Source organism: Anolis carolinensis, chromosome 5 (assembly GCF_035594765.1).
Source record: "Anolis carolinensis isolate JA03-04 chromosome 5, rAnoCar3.1.pri, whole genome shotgun sequence".
Taxonomy (NCBI): domain Eukaryota; kingdom Metazoa; phylum Chordata; class Lepidosauria; order Squamata; family Dactyloidae; genus Anolis; species Anolis carolinensis.
This window is the reverse complement of record NC_085845.1, coordinates 13,013,745-13,036,822: the sequence shown is the minus strand read 5'-3', so window position 1 is coordinate 13,036,822 and position 23,078 is coordinate 13,013,745. Positions and strand designations below refer to the sequence as shown.

The following is a 23,078-nucleotide window of genomic DNA, read 5'->3' as shown; positions in this document are numbered from 1 at the left end:
GTGGTTCTATTGATAGATTTTCCCTGAAGTCTTATTGATATTATACCACCAGACTTTGCATCATATTATTTACCACCCTTTGCTGCATTCTCTCCTAATCATGAATGTTTATATTTATTTATTTAGACAGCAGATATTTATAATCTGTTCTTCAGCCAAAAATGCTTTAATGCTTTAAGGACCAACAAGGAAAGGAGAAAGGCAATGGAGGAGGGAATTAAGTTCAGCAGAAACGTTGAAAGTCAAGGACAGGGCAATGGCAGTTGGGATGGAAGGAGGACCTTTCATCTGCTTCTGGGTTTGGGCACGATGGAGATTCTTACATTTTCATTTCCTGAGTAAAACACTTTGTCCTATTCCTGTCCACCCCAAGGACAGGAATATTTATATCCCGTTTCTTGTTTTTTTGTGTCTAGCTTCCCTTGATTCATGCTTCTCACATTGAAAGGTTCCTATAATATATGTTGTGTCGTTTTCGACTTTCCTTTCACCTCTGAGCACGTAAACAGCTGAACATCATTTCGGCTTGGGTCCAGCTGTGCCATTAGCCACAACACTACTCATACTTGTCCTCTGCTGCATCCTAGAAATTGTTGAACGCCTTCCAACCTGGAAGCCTCATCTTCTGGCACCATCTTTAATTTCTTTTTGGATTGTCTCCTCATGGGGTTTGATGTTAAAAGACCTTCAAAAGAGGTTCACTGTGCCTCCTTCTGTGCAGTACTACAAGTGTTTGCTATTGCGCCATTGATGTTTTCTCTGAGGGATCCACTACCACCATTGTGAGGACTCATGGGCCTTGTAGTCCTGTTCCTAGTACTATTGTGACAGACGAAGAGGAAAACATGGGGTTTTCGCCGGTTCAGCAAGAGCCGGAGTCTCTTCACCTGCAGGATGTTGATGTTTGCCCTCAAGAATTCAGCCAAACAGGCCTTGGGCAGAACTCCCCACCGTTTCCCAGAAAAGAATCTTATTCCAGAGAAAGGGGAGCCAGGGAGGCCCAACGGAGGAGTTTACGTTTAGCTGCCAAACATCAAGCTGATTAGGTCTGCTTCCCTTGGGAAATTCTAAGGAGTCACACATCTGGACAGAGTTGGGTTTCGTTTCCCGTTCTCTAGGGAAAGAGTTCTGTTGGCGGGAAAACGAGGCCCAATATAGGTGTTTGGCGCGAGGGATTCCTTGCGGAGTCAATTGATCAGCTAGAGGAGAGAGATCATGTGTGGACTTCGTAATCCCAGTTCCTTGCTTCTCGGATCAAGCTTCAAGCCTTGCCCTGTCTCACAGTTTTACCACGGACTCTGTTTCATGCTTCATGTTTGCCTCGTTTTAAGTCACGGATCTAGCCAAGAATCAAGTTTATTTCCAGCCTTGTTGTCAAGCTTCATTGGACTTTAAAGACTCTGTTATTTCCCCACACTATTGCTTGGCATAGTGTGTGTTTCGGTCAAGTGGATTAAAACTTTGAACTCTAATATCTTATATTGGACAATACATTTCTGGACTATATTTGACCTCATCTGAAAGGTCTGCTTCTGAACTATATTCTTCACCTGTTTTTATTGATTTTATATATTTCTTTAATAAAGATATTAGATAGAGACTGGCCTCTGTGTAAGGTTATTAGTGCTCTGCAGCCAGGGTCTTGACAACCTTCACCTTTCACTATTGAAGTTGTCCAGTTGTTGTTTGGCACATTTAATCAGCAAAAATCTGCCTGAATTGGGAGATCCTAACATTAACCCAGACTCTTGCCCCAAAGGAGGAGTATGCAATCCCATCACTATGGAAAGTTAGCGCCACAGTGGAATTGATCGCTGTATCCTTCATGTTTTTGTCCAACTCCTTGGACAGCTTTTTAATCTGGTTTGTCTCAAAGAAGAGTTTTAAGCAGTGTTGTTTAATGTTATTGTGTTATGTTGCCATTATTTTGGTGAGTATGTGTGCATTTACTCATCCTCAGATGTTTTTATTTGATTCTGTAAGGTCCTTTTAAGGAGTTATCCTACGAAACAGGGAATAAACAAAGGACAACAAGTGCTTTATCCCTGAAACAACAGAAGGAAAGTATTTGCTTTAACTTATACTACGTAAGCCATGTTGGGTCCCATTTTAGCAGAAAGGCAGGATATTAAATAAACAAGCAAACCAACCAAGCGTTTCCTTGGTGATCCAGTCTGTTGGCTCTTTCCAACCACCTAACAGAGATGGACCTAACACAAAGGTAGGTATTAACTCCTGGGATTGACTCAAAAAGCATGAGCAATTTGCTAGAAAGTTAACACAATTTGCTAGTCCTCCTGCCTCATCATACACACCTAGATGAGTCAGCTGGATACAAGAGAATGGCAAGGGAAAGGAGAGCAAACTCTGTGGAGTTTACAAAAGCTTCTTGACACAACAGACAAAAAAGTGAAGAAAGGTGTGGATCCAGGGTGTGATGTGGAATTAGTAATTTGCTTCTTTGGCACTCAAATTTCTAAGAACAGGTTTGACTATTTCATTTAGGAAATATAGTCCAGTTGAGATAACCAGAACTCAGTTTAACACACTGAGATTTGGATAGACTTTTGTCTGTATGGGAAGCTTTTTTCCCCTTTAATACATATTGTGCTGCACAGGAATTTAAATGATGTTATCACAACCCCAACCACATGTATAAAACTTATACTGAAATTCTGAATGACATTTCAGTAATCTAATCATGGAAGAACCCCTGTTGCCCGAAAGTCTATGCTACAATACATGCATTACTTTTTAAGCCGGTATGGTCTTCAACTTCGTGCTTTTGTCACAAAAGACTAACCAACAGTTCTCATTTTATATGACAGTAACCAGGAACAAACCTGGATCTTATACCCCCTTCAAACTGGAATTTAATACTGGTGAGAGCCAGGGTGGTATAGTGGTTTGAGCACTGGACTCTGGAGAGAAGTAGTTATTTGCATAGGCAAAAGTCTTGCACTTATGATTATCTGTCACCAGTGAGCCAGTGGGAATAATGTCGCTGTTGCTTCTATCTCAAAGCAGCCTGTGTCAACCTTTGATGTAATCCTACTATAAACAGAAAGACGGTTCTTTCTTTCTAGGAGACTGAAGTTCAAATCAACTAATTAGTCACAGATTCACTTGGTGCATTTTAACCAAACCAGTATCACTTAGCTTCAGCTTCCCATGTACAAAATGTTAACAATATCCTACACAAAAGGAATGCAATACAAATAGAAAAAGTAATGGTGTGCTTTACTCATGACAGCCCTTATAAGAGATTAGAACAGAGCTTAAAACTTTGTTCCACTCGTGACCCCTTTCCACACAAGAAATTTTTATGTGACCCCAAGTATATAAAATAGATATAAAAATCAAACATTTACTGATGATAAATCAGCCTGCACAAGATCTGCTAAGCAGGCTGATTTTCCTTTTTTGTGGAGTACAGCTGAAGCATTTTCTGCAACATGCTATAAACATTGTATGTTGTTGCTAACAGATTGGTGTAAATGGGTGGCATTCAGAAACCTTTAACTGTTGCCAAATTTTGCTTGACTTCAACACGGAGCAAAAAGGACCCTATTTGAGGTTGGGAAGCAGTTTAAGAAGCAGTGGGTTAGATAATGAGTGTTTGTTTATCAAGGGAGCCATGTTTTGCTTAAGTCCTTTTTATGTTTGTGCAGACTCAAACAGCCACGCTAGGTCTGGATTTGTATATTTTTATTTCACCTGTCCCCCAGATTTTTGTCTTTGAACATCCTTTTGAGGCCACAATTTTTCAGCCCCAAAGGAAGAAAAGCAATGGGGAAACCTCTCTGAACAAGTCTTACCAAGAAAACCACACGACAGATTCTTCTACACTAACATATAAAATGCAGATTATCTGCTTTGAACTGAATTATATGTCAGTGTGGACTCATATAATCAGTTCACAGATGATCTTGTGGATTATCTGATTTTGATTATATGGCAGCGTAGAAGGGGCTGAAGGCAAGCAACATGCTCACAGCTACACAAGCTCCTTCCACGCTGCTAAATAAAATCCGGATTATCTGCTTTGAAATGAATTGTATGGAAGTGTAGACTCATATAATCCAGTTCAAAGCAGATAATGTGGATTCTCTTCTTTGATAATCTAGATTATATGGTAGTGTAGAAAGGCCATCAGTAAACTTCAAACCAATAACTCCAAGAGAAATCCTCCATATATTACCATTTGGTTGTCAATCCAAAGCATGAAAATGTATTTTCACAATCCTCTGCTGGCAATCTCCTTCCAATAGTGAGCTAGGGAGCAAAAGAAATAGCATATGCCAAAGAAAAAAGGAGAAAGAAGGAAGGTCTACACAGCACCTTTAATGCTGTTTTTTTTTTTAATTTCAGCATGAGCTTTCTCAGATATCAAAGGCTGGATCTACACTGCCATATAGTCCAAATTATCAAAACATGTAATCCACGTTATCTACTTTGAACTGGAGGGCCCTTCCACACATCCATATAACCCAGAACATCAAGGCAGAAAATCCCACAATATCTGCTTTGAACTGGGTTATCTGAGTCCACACTGCCATATAACCCAATTCAAAGCAGATAATGTGGGATTGTATTCAGCTATACGGAAAGGGCCTAAATTTACACTACCATGTAGTCCAACTCAAAGCAGATAATCTGGATTTTATATGACTGGGCCAGACTAGCACAGCAGGTGAAACCGCTAGCTATAGAAGATCCTGCTGACTGGAAGGCTGGCAGTTCAAGCCTGGGTTGGGGTGAGCTCCCACCGTCAGCCCCAGCTTTGGCTTACCTAGCAGTTCGAAAACAGCAATGTAAGTAAATAGGTACTGCTTTTGCAGGGAGGTAAAAGGCATTCTGAAAAACATGCCGGCAACCATGGACAACAGGCTCCTCAGCATGGAAAATGAAATAACAGCACCTCCCCATGGCCGAGTTGAGTACAGCCAGACGCTGGAGATGAAAAGAGGGAAACTTGCCTATGTTTATGTACTGTCTGTCTTTGTCAATTGTATAACGGCACTGAATGTTAGACATATATATACCTGTAATTTGCGCTGAGTTCCCTCGGAGAGATAGAGCAGAATATAAAGTATATTATTATTATTATTATTATTATTATTAGATGGGACCAAAGTGTCATGACATTAAGCACATTTATACACTTGTAGCTGTGGAAACGAACATAACAGGGACCCAGACAGATGCAAAAAGTCATAATTTGCACTCTTATAGATCTTATCACAAAACAAAATCAAAAAGATGCCCTTGTTCCTTCCTCTTTCTTTCTCTTTTTCATGCTGCAACACATTAACATGGCTACTTCTTACAAATCTTGTACCAAAGGGCAGTACATGTTCTCCATCTCCTTTCCAGGAATGCCACAATCATGCACTGTCGTTAACACTTGCTGCATGCACACTGTGTTTTATATATAGATATATCTGAGAAAACCACTAGAAAGAGCTCTTTCCTGACTTACATTTTTCTCCCCAAGGGATTCACGGCTTCTCTTGCAGGAGTCCCTCCACATTAACCTTCCACTGTGGCTGATTAAATGCATTCCTTCTGGCTCCTTTTCTGCTTATGCCGTCATTGTTGTACTTGGCTGGGATTTGCAAAGTTGCATTTGCTCAGGGGGCAAAAGAAGGGTCTGGGAGGCATCTAATCTCTGCCCTCTAATTAAATGCATGCATTATATGTCAGAGGGAGAGAGAGAATAAAAACAGCCCACTTGTCAGATTGACCCTTATTTACATTTCTTGGGCATATATATGCCGGACTTTTGTCTCCCTAAAAGGTGTACAGAGACACCTGCAAAGGGGGGGGGGGGGAATCTTGCAGAGGATTTTCTTCATCCGGCTCTGCTACCTACCGCTTTTGCCACAGTGCTGTAAATCCAATGACTTTTATGGGTTTGCGCCTGATTTATGGCTACTGTACGTGGAAGGAGAAAAGCCACAGCCCCCAAGACGGGCTCTTTGGTATCACTGAGAGCCCCCCATACGCATTTCTCTCTGCAGTAAATATATGTATGTATTTAAGGATTGGCAAATATTTACCTCCGGGATGCAAATAACAGCCATGCACTTAAATGGTAAGGGAGATGAAGAAGGGGGAAATATGCCCACCCTGCAGCCCACTCCCCTTTGCACCAGAGCCGGCTTGTCCCACGAAGGGAGGCCTCTGCTTGGGATGGAAAAGGAAGGAAGGACGCAAGGAAGGAAGGAAGGACACAAAACCAGGAGGAAATAAAGAAAAGCCCAAATTAAAGGAGGGATCCCCTTTCCTTCCTCCCTTATTCCCTTCCTTCTCTGTCATAGAATATTAAGAGTTGGAAGTGACCACCAATGGCCATCTAGTCCAACCCACTTCTGCCATGCAGGAAAGACACAATCAAATCACTCCTGACAGATGGCCACCCAGCCTGTTCAAAAGCATCCAAAGTAGTGGACTTCTACCATGTCCTTCATGTCTTTTCCACCATCCCTTTTCCCCTTTACTTGTTTACTTTCCTCCTTCCTCTCTTCCATCATTTTCCTTCCTCCCTTCATTTCCCTTCTTCCCTCTCTCCCTTTCCTCCTGACTCCTTCCCCTCCCTTCTCTCTTCTTCCCCCTTCTTTCTCTCTCTTTTCTTCCTTTCCCCTCTTTCCTCATTTTTCTTCCTTCCCTCCCTCCCTTCTCTCTCTCTCTGTCTTCCTTTTCCCTCCCTCCTTTCCCTTCCATTACTTTCTTCCTTCTCTCCCTTTCCTCCTTCCTAACATCCATTCATTTCCCTTTCTGTCTCTTCTCCCCTTCCTTCCCTCCTTCCTTCATTCTTCCTGCTCCTCCTTTTCTCTCCTTCCTCCCTTCTTTTCCCCTTCCTACTCTCCATGCTTTTCCCTCCCTTCCTTCCCTTCCCTCTCTCCCTTTCCTCCTTCCTTCCTTCCCATCTCTCTTCTCCCCTTCCTTTTCCCTCCCTCCCATTCTTTCGCTCTCTCCTTTCCTTCCTTCCTTTCCCCATTCCTCCTTTTCCCTCCCTTCTTTCCTTCCTCCTTCCTTTCCCTCCCTCCCTTCTATCTCTCCTTCCCTTCCTCTCTTCCTTCTTTCTTTCCTTCCATAATCCTTCCCATCCCTTCATTCCCTTCCCTTCCTCCTTTTTTCCTCCTTGCCTTCCATTCCTTCCTCCTTTCTTTCCCTTCCTCTCTCTTTCCTCTTTCTTTCCTTCACATCCCTTCTCCCTCTCTTCTCCCCTTCCTTTTCCTTCCCTTCTTTCTCTCTCTCTCTCCTTTCCTTCCTTCCTCCTTCCTTTCCTCTTTCCTCCTTTTCCTTCCTTCCTTCCCTTCCTCCTTTTCCCTCCTTTTTTCCTTCCTCCTTCCTTCCCTTCTCCTCTCTTCCTTCTCTCCCTTTCTTCCTTCTTTCCATCCATCCTTCCCCTCCCTTCTCACTCTCTTCTCCCCTTCCTTTTCCTTCCCTTCTTTCTCTCTCTCTCCTTTCCTTCCTTCCTTTCCTCCTTTTCCTTCCTTTTCCCTCCTTTTTTCCTTCCTCCTTCCTTCCCTTCTCCTCTCTTCCTTCTCTCCCTTTCTTCCTTCTTTCCATCCATCCTTCTCCTCCCTTCTCTCTCTTCTCCCCTTCCTTCCTTCCCTCCCTTTTCCCTCTTCCCTTTCCCTCTCTCTCCCCTGCGGCACTCACTCACTCACTCATTCACTCACCCTCCCGGCTCCTCCTTCCTCTCCAGCAGCTCAGCCACCTCCTTCCCGGCCGCCGCATCGCCTCGGGCGCCTCCGACAGCCGGCGGGCTGCTGCTGCTGCTACTCCTCCTGCTGCTGCTGGGATTGCTGCTGCTGCTGCTGCTGCTGAAAGGGGGCGTGTCCTCTTAAGACACGCCCTTTTCTAGAAGGGAGGGGGCGAAAAGAGCGTGGAGGAGGAAGAGGAACCTTAACCCTAACCCTTTCCCTCCCAGGTAATCCCCCCTCCCCTCGCGCCCGAGGGCGGAACCCCATTGGCTGGCGCCGCGGGGCACATTTGCATCTTTTAAGCGGCGCGCGCCGGCCCGGACCCAGTGGCGCGCGCCTCGCGCCATCTATATTATTGACATCAGGCCTGAGCAAACTTGGGCCCTGCAGGTGTTTTGGACTTCAACTCCCACAATTCCTAACAGCCGGTAGGCTGTTAGGAATTGTGGGAGTTGAAGTCCAAAACACCTGCAGGGCCCAAGTTTGCTCATGCGAGGCCTGAGTGTTTTTGGATGTCAACTCACGACTGTTAGGAATTGTGGGAGCTGAAGTCCCAAAACACCTGGAGGGAGGGAGGGGCCCAAGTTCGCATAAAAAAGTTCGCAGTGAAGATTGCACCCTCTAAATTTCCAAAAATTAAACATTGGAGATGTGCAGGGCGGCATGGTGGGAATCTGTCTGTCTGCCAAAAATGGCATCTTGAGCAAGAATGAGTTATAATAATAGTAATAATGATAATAATAATAATAATAATAATAATAATTGTCATTATTGCCATGATCCCTCTGTTAACAATCGCGGCTATCAAACATCTAAGAAATCTCACAAACTTTCACATCTGATGTACATGGATGACCTGAAGCTGTATGGGAAAACAGAAACTGAAATCCAGTCTCTGACCAACACTGTCTGAATTTTTAGTACTGATATCAGCATGGAGTTTGGTTTGGACAAATGTTTGACAGTGGCATTGAAGAAGGGGAAAATCATTGAAAGTGAGGGCATAAATATACCTAATGGCCAAACAATAAAGTGTCACCAGCCAGAGGCCTATAAATATCTGGGCATACTACAGCTGGACAACATCAAGCATGAACATGTGAAAACTGTGGTCAGCAAAGAATACACACAAAGGGTCAGAAAAATTCTCAAAAGCAAGCTCAATGGAGGCAACACCATCAAGGCCTTAAACACCTGGGCCATACCTGTCATAAGATATACTGCTGGCATTATAAATTGGACACAGGCGGAACTGGACAACTTGGACAGAAAAACAAGAAAACTCATGACCATTCATAATTCACTGCACCCTCACAGTGATGTTGACCAGCTATATCTGCCTAGAAGATCAGGGGGCAGAGGACTCTTACAAGTAAAACAAGCAGTCAAAGAAGAAGAACATGCCCTGGCAGAATATGTAAAGCAAAGTGAAGAACCTGCTTTGATTGAAGTCAAAAATCAGAAACTCCTCAAAACACAGCAGACAAAGAATCAATACAAGAAAACCGCACTACAAACTAGAGCTGACAGCTGGCACAACAAAACATTGCATGGAAAGTTCCTTGACAAAATTGAAGGAAAAGCTGATAAGGAGAGGACCTGGCTCTGGCTCACGAATGGGACCCTGAAGAAGGAGACAGAAGGCCTGATCCTTGCAGCCCAGGAGCAAGCCATCAGAACAAATGCAATTAAGGCCAAGATCAAAAAATCAGCTGATGACCCAAAATGCAGACTGTGCAAGGAAACTGACGAAACCATTGATCATCTCCTCAGCTGCTGTAAGAAAATTGCACAGACAGACTACAAACAGAGGCACAACTATGTGGCCCAAATGATTCATTGGAACTTATGCCTCAAGTACCACCTCCCAGCAGCAAAGAACTGGTGGGATCACAAACCTGCAAAAGTACTGGAAAATGAGCACGCAAAGATACTGTGGGACTTCCGAATCCAGACTGGCAAAGTTCTGGAACACAACACACCAGACATCACAGTTGTGGAAAAGAAAAAGGTTTGGATCATTGATGTTGCCATCCCAGGTGACAGTCGCATTGACAAAAAACAACAGGAAAAACTCAGCCGCTATCAGGACCTCAAGATTGAACTTCAAAGACTCTGGCAGAAACCAGTGCAGGTGGTCCCGGTGGTGATGGGCACACTGGGTGCCGTGCCAAAAGATCTCAGCTGGCATTTGGAAACAATAGACATTGATAAAATCACAATCTGCCAACTGCAAAAGTCCACCCAACTGAGATCTGCGCACATCATCTGAAAATACATCACACAATCCTAGACACTTGGGAAGTGTTCGACTTGTGATTTTGTGATATGAAATCCAGCATATCTATCTTGTTTGCTGTGTCATAATAAAATAATAAAATAATTAAAGATCGAATTGCAAAGACTCTGGAACAAGCCAGTCAAGGTGTTCCCAGTGCTGATCAGCACACTGGGTGCAGTGCCTAAAGACCTAGGCCTGCACGTAAACACAATCGGCTGACAAAATTACCACCTGCCAGCTGCAGAAGGCCACCTTGCTGGGATCTGCTCGCATTATTCGCCAATACATCACACAGCCCTAGACACTTGGGAAGTGTCCGGCGTGTGATCCAATACAACAGCCAGCAGAGTGTCTGCTGTGGACTCATCTTGTTGTGTTTCAAATAACAACAACAACAGCAGCAACAACAACAACAACAATTTTTATTCTTCCCCCTCTCCACAAGGACTCAGGGCAGCTCACAACAGAATCGAGCCACAATACATACATAAGCAGAAACCAAAAAGACAAGACATCATATATAACTAATAATCATAAACAAAATAATTTTTTAAAAATACACAGGTTAAAAATTGCACTGGGTTTTAAAACATTGCTAAACACCTGAGGTGGTTCATAGGGGGAGACACAGTCATGCAAATAGACTGGAGTTGTCATTAATCCTGGGAAATAGATTCCCATTGGGGTTTGTGACACTGGGAAAGGCTTCCAGCTGAGATTTTGCGGCACCCCATAGAGGTAGGCAAACAGTATATGGACCAACATTACTCTCATATTCCTATATGGAAGGTATGTAAAGTAAGTTTCCCAGAAAACATCACCATTTGAAAAGCTCTCCAGTAGCAGAAATTATGTTATGTCCATATTAAGTATGTGCAGAATTTGTCAACTGTTTATCTGTGGGATTTCAAAGTGAAATTTGGGGTGAGGGAGCTGTGTAGTTTTTCATTATAGTTTTTAATGTTTTTTTAAATATTTTTATGTTTCACAACACCAAGGACTTGATTAATTTTAAAGCTTTACATTCCTATTTTAATCCTTTGTTTTAATCATATTGCATCATGCTTGTTATTAAACACGCTGAGTACCTATATTGGGAGGAAAGTGGAATAAAAATAAAGTAGATAAATAAATATCAAAGCAGACTACTTGATGAACCAACCTGGAACCAACTCTCACAGCCAACATGTCAGACTACACAGAGAAGCCATTGAAATCCACAAGCATGTGGATAATTTCAACAGAAAGGAGGGAACCATGAAAATGAACACAGCCTGGCTACCAATATTTAAAATCAAGACAGTAAATAAATAACAACACTCAAAAAACAGGGGAATTCCAGACATGAATCAATCAGGGCCAGATAACACCTCCCAAAAGAGGATTCCCCCAGGCTCTAAGCAGCCAGACCTTGAAGCTGAAAGGCTATTCAATGCTAATCAAACTGTCCAAATGCAACATACACTCTTGCCTCAAACAGACAAGAGTTCTTTCTCCCACCCTGGACATTCTACAGATTTATAAACTGCACTTGCCTAGTTTCCAACAGACCTCACAACCTCTGAGGATTCCTGCCATAGATGTGGGCTAAATGTCAGGAGAGAATGCTGCTGGAACATAGCCATATAGCCCGGAAAACTCACAATAGCTTAATAATAATAATAATAATAATAATAATAATAATAATAATAATAGCCACCTTACTGGGATCTGCACGCATCATCCGAAAATACATCACTTGGGAAGTGTTCGATTTGTGATTTTGTGATATGAAATCCAGCATATCTATCTAGTTTGCTCTGTCATACTATGTTGTTGTGTCAATAATAATAATAATAATAATCTTATGTATTTGTATCTCACTTTTGTCTCTATAATTGAGCACGAAGCAGCTCAAAGCAATAACAAATACAATTTATTATCTCCAGCATACAAATATTAAAACAGAATTAAACACACAAATGAGTTAAAATAATTTTAAAAAATTAACAACAATATTCTTTAAAAGCCCGCCTGGTTTAATTCAGCCAAAGGGTATTATAGCGTCACCTTGGACTATTAGATATAGGCTTGTCTTTCTATTTGGCATTATAGTATAGATAAATACAAGATAAATGGACCGGCAGAACCTTAGATAAGCAAAAATCTTGGATAATAAGGAGGGATTAAGAAAAAAGCCTATTAAACATAAAATTACATTAAAAGGTAAAGGTTCCCCTGACGTTAAGTCCAGCCATGTCTGACTCTGGGGGTTGGTGCTCATCTCCATTTCTAAGCCGAAGAGCCGGCGTTGTCCGTAGACACCTCCAAGGCCATGTGGCCGGCATGACTGCATGGAGCGCCGTTACCTTCCCGCCGGAGCGGTACCTATTGATCTACTCACATTGGCATGTTTTCGAACTGCTAGGTTGGCAGAAGCTGGAGCTAACAGCGGGCACTCATTCCGCTCCCGGGATTTGAACCTGCTTTAACACACTTTGCCATGTTTTACAAGAAATTGACAGAAAAAGCAGTTCAATACACAGTAATGTTATGTGTTAATTACTATATTTACAAATTTAGCATCAAAACATTGCAACATTTACTACAAAAACAATGACTCCTAAAAGGCAGACTTCCTTGGATAATACAGAACCTTGGATAAGTGAGACTCTACTGTACTTTGGGCATCTGAACATTATTTAAACCTGTTTTTCCCACTCCAAAATTTAGAAATGGCTTTGGAGATCCTGGGAGATCGAGTCCCAAATGGAATGTCTGCGATCTCTGATGTAACCCAAGAAATGGAAGTCTTTGTGCCTAATTCCGCAGCCGCACACAGAGGCAACCCGGCAGGTCAAATGAAGCATTGATTATTGGAGGTAAAAAGTTCACTGCTCATAAAAAGCTCATGTTGCAGCAAAAGGGTAATCATCATCCTCCCCGTTTGCCACACTCCGGGGCCGCTCGTGAACAAAAGAAGGGGGAGAAAGGAATAGGGGGAACCCATTTTTAAACCCTATCTTCTAAAAAGATGAACCTCAAGCAACATGAAGGCACATATGCATGCACATGCACAAGTTGAACCTATCGCAAAGCTTTCTTAACAAGATTTCTTGTCTTCCTGAGGCTGAGAGAGTGTGACTGTCCAAATCACCTAATGGGTTTCAAAATGTTGAGCTGGGATTGGAAACTACGGGATTTGATGCATCTTGATTGGATAATTATGACAGCTCTGACCAGAACACATGTGCATAAGACCACACTGGTTCATATTGTAATTCCTGCATGGTTCCCATTTGCAGAATGTCTTTACCGAAATGGATGACATGAGTGAAATGACACTGACTATTGGGAAGAAGAAAAAAGACCCTTTGGATTGGTGCTTGTGCCACAAAATGTACAGTAGAGTCTCACTTATCCAACATAAACGGGCCGGCAGAACATTGGATAAGTGAATATGTTGGATAATAAGGAGGGATTAAGGAAAAGCCTATTACACATCGAATTAGGTTATGATTTTACAAATTAAGCACCAAAACATCATGTTATACAACAAATTTGACAGAAAAAGTAGTTCAATATGCAGTAATGCTACATAGTAATTACTGTATTTACAAATTTAGCACCAAAATATAACAATGTATTGAAAAAATTGACTACAAAAATGCGTTGGATAATCCAGAACGTTGGATAAGCGAGTGTTGGATAAGTGAGACTCTACTGTACTAATGAATGGTGTTGCCTCCATGGACCTCCTACCTTACAAAACTGTTTTGCAATATTGTAGCTAAAATACCAGAAAATTTGACAAAATCAACAACTATATTTTTAAAAAAGCCCAGCAGCAATAAAAACAATAATATGTACTTATAGTGCATGCAAACAAAATTACGTCACTATAATTGGGTAATGGCAGCAGCTCTCACCAGATACAAAATGTAAATTATGCATAGCCATGTAACTCTATTAATACAATACATATAAAATATTTTAAGAAAAAATGTTTTTGTGGTTACATCTAAGTGTAGGAATTTTTAAAATTAAAAATATTAAGCTTCTCCTGAAACACCGCATGAAAAATTTATGGGACATCTTTTGTATATCACCTATTCTGATGGTGTCACTTGCAATTAATACCCCTGGCTTTTGGAAAATAACTGCACCCAGTCTCTGGGCACATATCCTTTTGGCAAATGTGAATCTCCAAGAATATGTGGAAACCATCTTTTGAAAACCACTAGTCAAGAAAAGCATGACCTTGTTAGAAGTCAACCCTTTGAACAAGTGATATTTATAAACATTTATGTAATGGCACACAGGTAACTCAGTTGTTAAACTGAAGAACCATGTCTTTAAACTGCCAAGGATAAAGACATGCCAGTACAAAATATATTTGGTTAGCAGAGGACAGTGGTTTCTTTGCAGTTGCAGTTGCCCAAAAGATATACACTCCCTTGAAATCTCTTAGTTTAAAATATGCACTCAGAGATAAAAAAAAAACAAAGTCTTCTCTGAAAAACAACTTATCTTGTTTACTCACAAACATCTTGTATTAATTCACCATACAGGCACGTTTCTTATTAAAGTTCAGTTATAGATAGGAAGTAGGGTTTCTCTCTGTGTTGAGAACACAGGGTATCATTCTTAATCAATACTCCATAGTCTTTAGGTATATTTGTACTCATTGAAGTCTCTAAAGCAGGGGTCCCCAAACTTTTTCAACAGGGGGCCAGTTCACTGTCGCTCAGATCTTGGAGGGCCGGACTTCCTCAACGACAGAGGCAGGAAAGGTGCGTGCGGGGAGAGGGATGCACATGTCTTCCTCGGCGGTGGCAGCAACGAAAAAGGTGTGCATGGTGCGAGGGAGGAGGGAAAGGCACGCACCTTTCCCTCCTCTTTCGCACCCCACGTGCCTTCTTCGGTGGCAGTAGTGGCGGGAAAAGTGCACACAAAGCGAGGAAGGAGGGAAAGGTGCGTGCCTTTCTCGGCAGAGGAGGAGGGAGCTGCTGCCATGGGGGCCGGATAAATGGCTTTGATGGGCTGCATGTGGCTCGCGGGCCATAGTTTGGGAACCCCTACTCTAAAGCATACATGCATCCATTGAAGTCTCTAAACAGAAACATGCATCCACCTCCACTTAGGTCTGGACACATACATCTGCTTTCATTGAAGATCAAACACATACTGAGTACAAAATGGAGTCCTGAGTCTGAACATGCTCAGTACAATCATATGTCTACAACCCTTCCCACACCATAGAGGTAAGTCCAATTGGCAAATCAATATAGAATAAGGTAAGGGTAAAGGTTTTCCCCTGAGGTTAAGTCCAGTCATGTCTGACTCTGGGGGTTGGTGCTCATCTCCATTTCCAAGCTGAAGAGCCAGCTTTGTCCATAGACACCCCCAAGGTCATGTGGCCGGCATGACTGCATGGAGCGCTGTTACCTTCCCGCCAGACCTATTGATCTACTCACATTGGCATGTTTTCGAACTGCTAGGTTGGCAGAAGCTGGAGCTAACAGCAGGTGCTCACTCCGCTCCCGGGATTTGAACCTGTGACCTTTCGGTCTGCAAGTTCAGCAGCTCAGTGCTTTAACACACTTCGCCACCGGGCTCCACACATAGAATACAGGTATGCAAATAAATGCATTAACAAGCAAATAGTGTGAGGCTTGGGAGGTTGCTGTTTCCAACACTAGCACCCTCTTAGTGAAGCCACTGTTGCTGATTACAATTAACGTATGGCTAGAAAATGTTTAAGGATTATTTTGGAAGCTGGAATGCACAAAACTGATTATTTTGGAAGCTGGAATGCACAAATGAGACGTGGTATGAAAAAGAGCCTGATCTTTAGCCTTGAGCCTACTGAGGCCGCTGGTGTGTGTTTAAAGAGGTCAAGTTAGAGACTAAGCAAAGCCTTGAGTGAATGTAGGATGTCCTCCTGCCAGAACCAGCTAGTGCTTCCCACTCTGAACTCAATTTACGGGGCTTTTCTTTTGTATTCCCTAGTGGGGAATCCAAGTGAGTTTCAAGCAGTGTCCATAGTATTTTAATCATAGAGCCGTGATTAATCACGGGGCTAAAAAAGTCCCCCGGGGTCATGAAGTTCAGTCCCCATTTGAATTCTCATTTGGCTGCTTCCATTTGCTGTGACAGGCTTTCAATTTATTGCTGTTGTGATTGCTGGTGCTGTTGTCCCTATCGATTTGCTTTCCTTATCCAGTTTCATCATTAAGAGGTTTGGCTCCCAAGGTACCAAATGCAAGGGACCTGCATCTCAATTCCCTGCTTCCAAAAGGCTTCTGGAAATAAAAAATTTCATAAATAGGAAAGAAAATGTTGATGAAGAACTATAATCAAGTCTTCCTTTCCTGGCCTTTTCGGTAAAGAGCATGATGGACTCCATGTTTTCCTCTTGAAGGACAATCATCCTCTATTGATAAAGCAGGTTATTATTTTGGCAGCTAGCCTCTTGATAAGATTTCAAGCATAAATACATTTGAAAAATGTATTTAAAATATAACTTCTATTGATTTAAACTATTGATCCATTTAGCCCATTCTGGCAATTCTATGGCCAGACTCTATTGAAAAGTCTGGACTTTCGTGAAGACTTATTTCCTGGTCCTATCTGAGGATCTGATAATCCAAAATTATCTGATAATCCAAAATTATCTATAGGCACATCCAGGATAGCAAGGCATTTTCATTACATCACTAGCCAGCCATGCACATCTTTTTTTGGTAAAGGAATGATTACCTATGCAGTTGGATTTCCATCCTTAGAGCTCTGCAGCTTTGCAGCAAATGTTGAAGAGATAAAACAGGACTCAAAGTAAGGCCACAGGCTATTAATATTTTTGCATATGGAATAAGACCTATCTATCTCCAGTTCCTTTTCCTAGACATTCCAGTTCTAAAACGCAATGCAAGAATACAAAAACTGCTGTGTGTAGCAAATATTTTTTTCTTCCTCCCACCGAGTTAATTCCTTCCCTTTTTGAAGCTTTTAAAACCTTTGCTGTCTTAATCACTATTCCATGCTGGTGGTTTTAAAGTTTTGCCTTATTTCTTGGGCTGGTTTAACTCCCTGTAAATTTTATTACCCCCAAAAGCCAAACATCATGTTTCCAGTTTTGGAAACATGGCAGCTCAGATGGATGCCAGGCGCAGTTTGTCATTTCTTTTTTGCTTATCATGTGTCCCGTCTCCACCTTCAAACAACCCACACAGCTTCCAATTTTGGAAAATGGATAAGTCAGAATCTGCATTTTTATAGGGTCTGTGTTGCGAATGGAATTAGCATTATTATTCCCTGAATATTCCACTGGGTGCCACTACAGTTAAATTGTCTAAAACACGCAGGTGTCGGATGCATGTTTTATGCGCTTTATGGCCATTCCCCCAAAAATGCAAGATTCCCAAGTGCACTAGCTAACATTGCTCTGAACAAAGTCCCCGGCTGAATCATAAGCAGGAACTATTGTTGTCCTTGTGTGATAAAATCGAACAAATGCCCCATACTGTGTGAAACTGGCACAAACTAGCAGGTATTTAGTCAAGCATTTTCTAACAGTTACAAAATAGCTACAAAATCTTTGGGCAATTAACAGCAAGCACCACCTTGGACTTTCCCATCTGGTATGACCTGACAATAGCAAGCAGCAGTTCTGCGCGAAGAGTGTTAACAGTAGCATCCGCACTGCGTCACACCAGCAAGACATATGCTCCGTTGTTGCCTATGCAGTATGTGACATATGCCACACTTGGTTCCTACAATGACATGGATATCCTGATCCCAGTGCCAGGTATATCGGGGTTACATAAGCTCTTTCTGATTGTTTCAGAGACTCAATTCTACATGTGTTCTATGCACAGCATTTCAACACCAGTCTAATTGCTGGATTGCACACTGTTTGCACAATCAGAATCTGGTGCAGTTATTTAGAAGGAAAGAGTTGGATTTAGGTTTTCCATATCACTTGTTTTGTATTACATTGACATTCTTTACAAAGCAGTGTGTTTGCAGCCTCAGAAGCTGCATTCATGCTTAAAGATAAATAATGTCACTTTGGGGGACCACAGCTGGAGAAATCTGAGAGTTATAGTCCAAAATGAAATATTCTGCATTCTGGTTTAACGCTGCAAGCTCCTTTGGGCCTCTACCCTGTTATATATGGCTTGTGTGCATGTTGACTGCCCAGGATAAAATTAGAAAAGAGACATTTTAAAATAGACCGTACATTTCAGCCAAGTCAATTTTATATTTGGATTATGGATGTGGGAAATGCAAAATGTATATATATCAGGCTGGCTGCCAAGTTTAATTTTTCTGATATGCCAGCAGCTGTGTCACCAGTAAAAATAAATAGTGTGCCAAAGCCTTCATGGTGGCCAGCTGGCTTTCCTGCAATTGTTTCCAACTTCATTGGGATATCCTAGCTACTGTCATCTTATGTGAACTGTCCAAGAACTGAGTAAACTTAAAATAAAAATAAACCCAATACCAATATTTGCTATGTTTTCAAATTAACGTATAACAGTATTATCAACTCTTGAGTTGTTAAGCACCCCAAATCTAATGACTTTGCATGACGTTAAACACATCTGTCAGGCTCACCAAAAGTCTGTGATGGAGTATTTGTTCTATTTTATACCATACTCTACCCATATTATTACCAGCCTTTGTATTTGGGGGTAACAAGGGCTAAACAGGATTTTGAACCCAGGTTAAAGCAGAAAACATGGTCTCGTATACCAGGCATGAGCAAACTTGGGCCATCCAGGTGTTTTGGACTTTAACTCCCACAATTCCTAACAGCCTACTGGCTCATGCCTGTGTTATACCATACTGGCTTTGAATTTGATTTGCAAAAGCAAAAGAAGCCTAGATTAAAAACAAACAAGATGAAGCAACTATTCTAACTCAAAATATGAACCCCATTTGCCATACCAGGAAGGAAAACATAATTTATTTTATTTTCAATCATTAGTACTTTGTTAACACATTTTCTTCCACTGTGCTTTCAAAATTGTCTTGACGTAATCGAAAAGCAAGATGAAGAAACTGGCGCTGGACCTTTCTCTGTTCCTGGATATAGTGATCCAGTATGTTTGCTCAAAGCTCAGTTACCAGCTGTCTTGGTGAAATATTGCAGAGAAGTATTTATCTGCTCACTACCTCTGCTTGGCATAGAGGGAGGCTGATTATTACTGAAATAATTTGTTGGAGGTGTCTTGCGCTGTTGAACTCCAGTCTGGCTTGGAATCTAAAGCTGTGCTTCTAAGAAACCATTTTTTCATTTATATGTTTGCCAAATTGTTTCTGAGAGGACTCTTGTACTCTTGACTTTTAGGAGACAAGGTTTTGATATCTAGTGGGGAGGGAGGTCATGCAATCACAGAATTGGAGTGTTGGAGGGGATTCCAAGAGTCATCTAGACTGACCCATTGCTGATGCAAGAAAATATCTCTGGCAAATAGCGATTCAAGCTCTGTTTAAAAACTTTCAATGTTTTTACCATGCAAGACAATCCATTCCGTTGTTGACCATCCATTGACAGATAGCTGACTGTCGGGAAGTTCTTCCTGATGTTTAACCAAAACTTTTATTATTCCAGTTTTAATCTACTAGAAAGAGGACCTTCATCTTCTCATCGAGAGTCTTTTATATATTTGAGGATGGCTATCACATCATCTCTCAGTCTTCTCTGTTCTAAGCAAAACATATTCAAATCCTTCAACCATTCCTCAAGCTCAGAGAAAGGCATGGGGAAACCCCCTCTTGAACAAATATTTCCAAGAAAACCCATGAGGAGGTCCTCTTAGGGCCCTTCTACACTGCCATATAATCTAGTTCAAAGCAGATAATCTGCCAAGGTAACTAAACGGAGGATATCATACTTTGGCCGTATCATGAGAAGAGATGGATCAATAAAAAGAATAATGCTTGGTAAGATAGAAGGCAGTAAGAAAGGAGGAAGACACTATTTCAAATGGATAGACTCAATCAGGGAAGTTGCAGCTCTAAATTTGCAAGACCTGAGTGTTCGCTCCTTCATAGGATTGCCATAAATTGAAGACAACCCGAAGGCTGTTAACAACACCAAAAGCAAGTTTTGAATTTATAGCATATATTTAGTTTTGCAATAAGAATCCAAAGTCCACCAACTGGAGCCAGGTGCCAAACAATGGTAAGGTACAAAGTCAACTGTAAAACGATGGCTAGGATATGGAGGCAGATTCATAGTGCACTCCTTATTTGTTTACAATGACCGTACAAAAAGAACAAATCTATACCTCAGTCCCAATTCTATACCTGAAAACCACTGACTTGAACACAAAACTCTGTGCAAGAGAACTGCACAAAGATATCACCAAACCACAATCTTCTGATTTTATCGTTGAGAACTGTGGAGAGACAGCAATTGCCTAATGTATTGTTTTTATATATGTGGTTTTATTTGCCATTGTTAAAGATGTTAGAAGAAACCCTTGCCAATTCATACAGAATTTTATTTCCCAACTAGCAGTTAAGTCATGGGCATGGGAAGTTAAGGCAAATAGCCCTGCAGAAAATCCATAAGCCCATTCTTCTTAAGTGAACACATGTATTCTTCTAACATGCTTCATTAAGCAAGGTTGCCATAAAAAGGCAAGGAGAGAAAATGACGTAAGGCCTGGCTTTTATGGAGGTGTCATTAACACTGGTGTGCCTTCTGGATGTGTTAGTTAATTAACCCAAACAATTACACATTCAACTATTGAGAAACATTTCCCATCACTGCACTTTCTGGCTAAAGTCATAGGCTATGTTTTGCCTATAGAAGGTCCTAAGTTCATTCCGTAGCATCTCCTTATCTGGGGCCTTGAAGTGTCATTGCCAACCAGAAGAAATAAAAAGGCATTGAAGTAGACTTGATACAAGGTTCCTACACATGCTGGCCTCTTGGACTTCCAAGGTAGGTTGGTCTATGGCAGAGTTTTCCAAACTGTGACATATTAGTGTGTCGGCTGCAGTGTGTAATGTACAAATGTAACAAGAAACCTCTGAGTCTATGCGAAATAAGCAATAAACCATATAGCTTTGAAAATATAAATGAAAGGATTTCATATGTTGTATCCCCATAGATTTCGTTATTGCAATTTATGTATGTGTTTGTATGTCTTATAAGGGGTTGGTAAAACCTTAGGTTTGCTAGTATAACTTAATTACTGTGTTGCGAAATGATACATGTCTTAAAAAATGTGCCATTAACATGAAATGTTTGGAAACCTCTTGTCTAAGGCATGGCTACCATAGATAAGATGATGCTAGATCACCAATGTGGTCACTGACACTGATGAAAATAGCATCCTTTATACTAAAATTGAGTTTGACACCTTTGTCTGACACTATCATTCTTAAAAACATGCGCATGCAGCTCCCAGTCGTCACCAAGGGGTCTTCACAGTGAATGGAGACTGTGGGTGCATCTACACTGTAGAATGAATGCAGTTTGACAGTACTTCAACTGCCATGGCTTAATGGTATGAAATATTGAGATTTGTAGTTTTACAAGGTCTTTAGGCTTCTCCACCAAAGAGTGCTTGATATCTCACCAAGCTACAACTCCCAGGATTCCATACCATTGAGCCATGGCAGTGAAAGCGGAGTCAAACTGCATTCATTCTACAGTATGTAGATGCATCCTCTGGAGTTATTTGCTTTTGGCTGAGGCTTCCCCTCCTCTTCCCCTCCTGCTGAGTCAAAGGAATGCAAACTACTTTTGCACTTTTAACTTACTTTGTAGCAACTATAGGAAGCTGTAGATAAAAAGGAAAAGTGAATGGAGGAGAGAGAGAAAGTGGAACATTTTAGAAGTACAGTAGAGTCTCACTTATCCAACATAAACGGGCAGGCAGAACGTTGGATAAGTGAATATGTTGGATAATAAGGAGAAATTAAGAAAAAGCCTATTAAACATCAAAATAGGTTATGATTTTACAAATTAAGCATCAAAACATGTCATACAACAAATTTGACAGAAAAAGTAGTTCATTACACATTAATGCTATGTAGTAATTACTGTATTTATGTATGTCTTATAAGGGGTTGGTAAAACCTAAGGTTTACTAATATAACTTAATTACAGTGTTGTGAAATGATACATGTCTTTAAAAATGTGCCATTTACATGAAAAGTAAATGAACCAAAATATCACAATGCATTGAAAACATTGACTACAAAAATGTGTTGGATAATCCAGAATGTTGGATAAGTGAGACTCTACTGTAGCTGGAAAAACTGGGATACTAGAGGCGCAACAAAGACTGCTCCAGTCTCATTGGGACAGTTGGAGAGAATGAATTTTGCAATCTATCAGTCAATCATTCGGTGACTAAATGGGTCAGATTAGCTCTCCTTTTAATTCCAGAAGTTCTCACTGGCTCCCAACCAGCCATGATCAGATAATAAGATCGTTAAAGCCAGGAAAAACAAACTAATGAACATACTGTTCTCAAAACCCAGAGATTAAACCAGCTTGAAATGTGTGCGACATGTTCCCCCCTTCCCAGTTTTTTCAACGACAAATGTACAACAACTAGGGAGGAACTAAGATCCACATTCATCACATATGCCTTGTGTTGTTGTTGGCACAGAGTTTAATTTGGTGAGAAAATATTGCTTCCCATCAAGAGAAGCTATTCTGCCTCATTAACTCCTACAAAAAGCCCTGCACCCCCCTGGCATCCCGTCCCAGGCCCATAACCTGGAAACTTTAAAGAGAAGCGTCAGTGCAGGGGAAAAACTTCATTGTTGAATGACTAAATCAACACACTTTTTAAAAAGGCCACAAACAGCACTATAAATTAAATTTACTGCGGAAGGTAATAAATCTTGTATATGTTTTGCTTTTGTGCTTTTTCCCCCTAAATTTGATATACTGAACTGATGTCTGTCTGTTTTTGTTTTCCTACATTTATTTCGATGTCTTAAATCTCTCTTAAATTAAGCAAAGAGTTCTAATAAGAACTTTTCTCTAGAAGCCAAAACGACTAAACTGAGACTATCCAACTTTGGACATATTACGAGAAGACTCACCAGAAAAGACAGCAATG

At 41.2% G+C, this 23,078-nt stretch overlaps 1 protein-coding gene across 3 annotated transcripts in view; it reads right to left on the bottom strand.

Annotated features, from left to right (window-relative positions):
• shroom3 (shroom family member 3) overlaps positions 1-23,078 on the bottom strand; it is a 259,144-nt gene that overhangs the window by 66,982 nt on the left and 169,084 nt on the right. The window contains exon 1 of one of the 3 annotated variants that reach the window (XM_062981247.1): positions 7,692-7,847. The exons of the other annotated variants lie outside the window; for them this stretch is intronic. The gene's annotated coding sequence lies outside the window, so the exon portion shown is untranslated. Of the gene's footprint in view, positions 1-7,691; positions 7,848-23,078 lie in introns of those variants that run through there. 3 annotated transcript variants of the gene reach the window in all.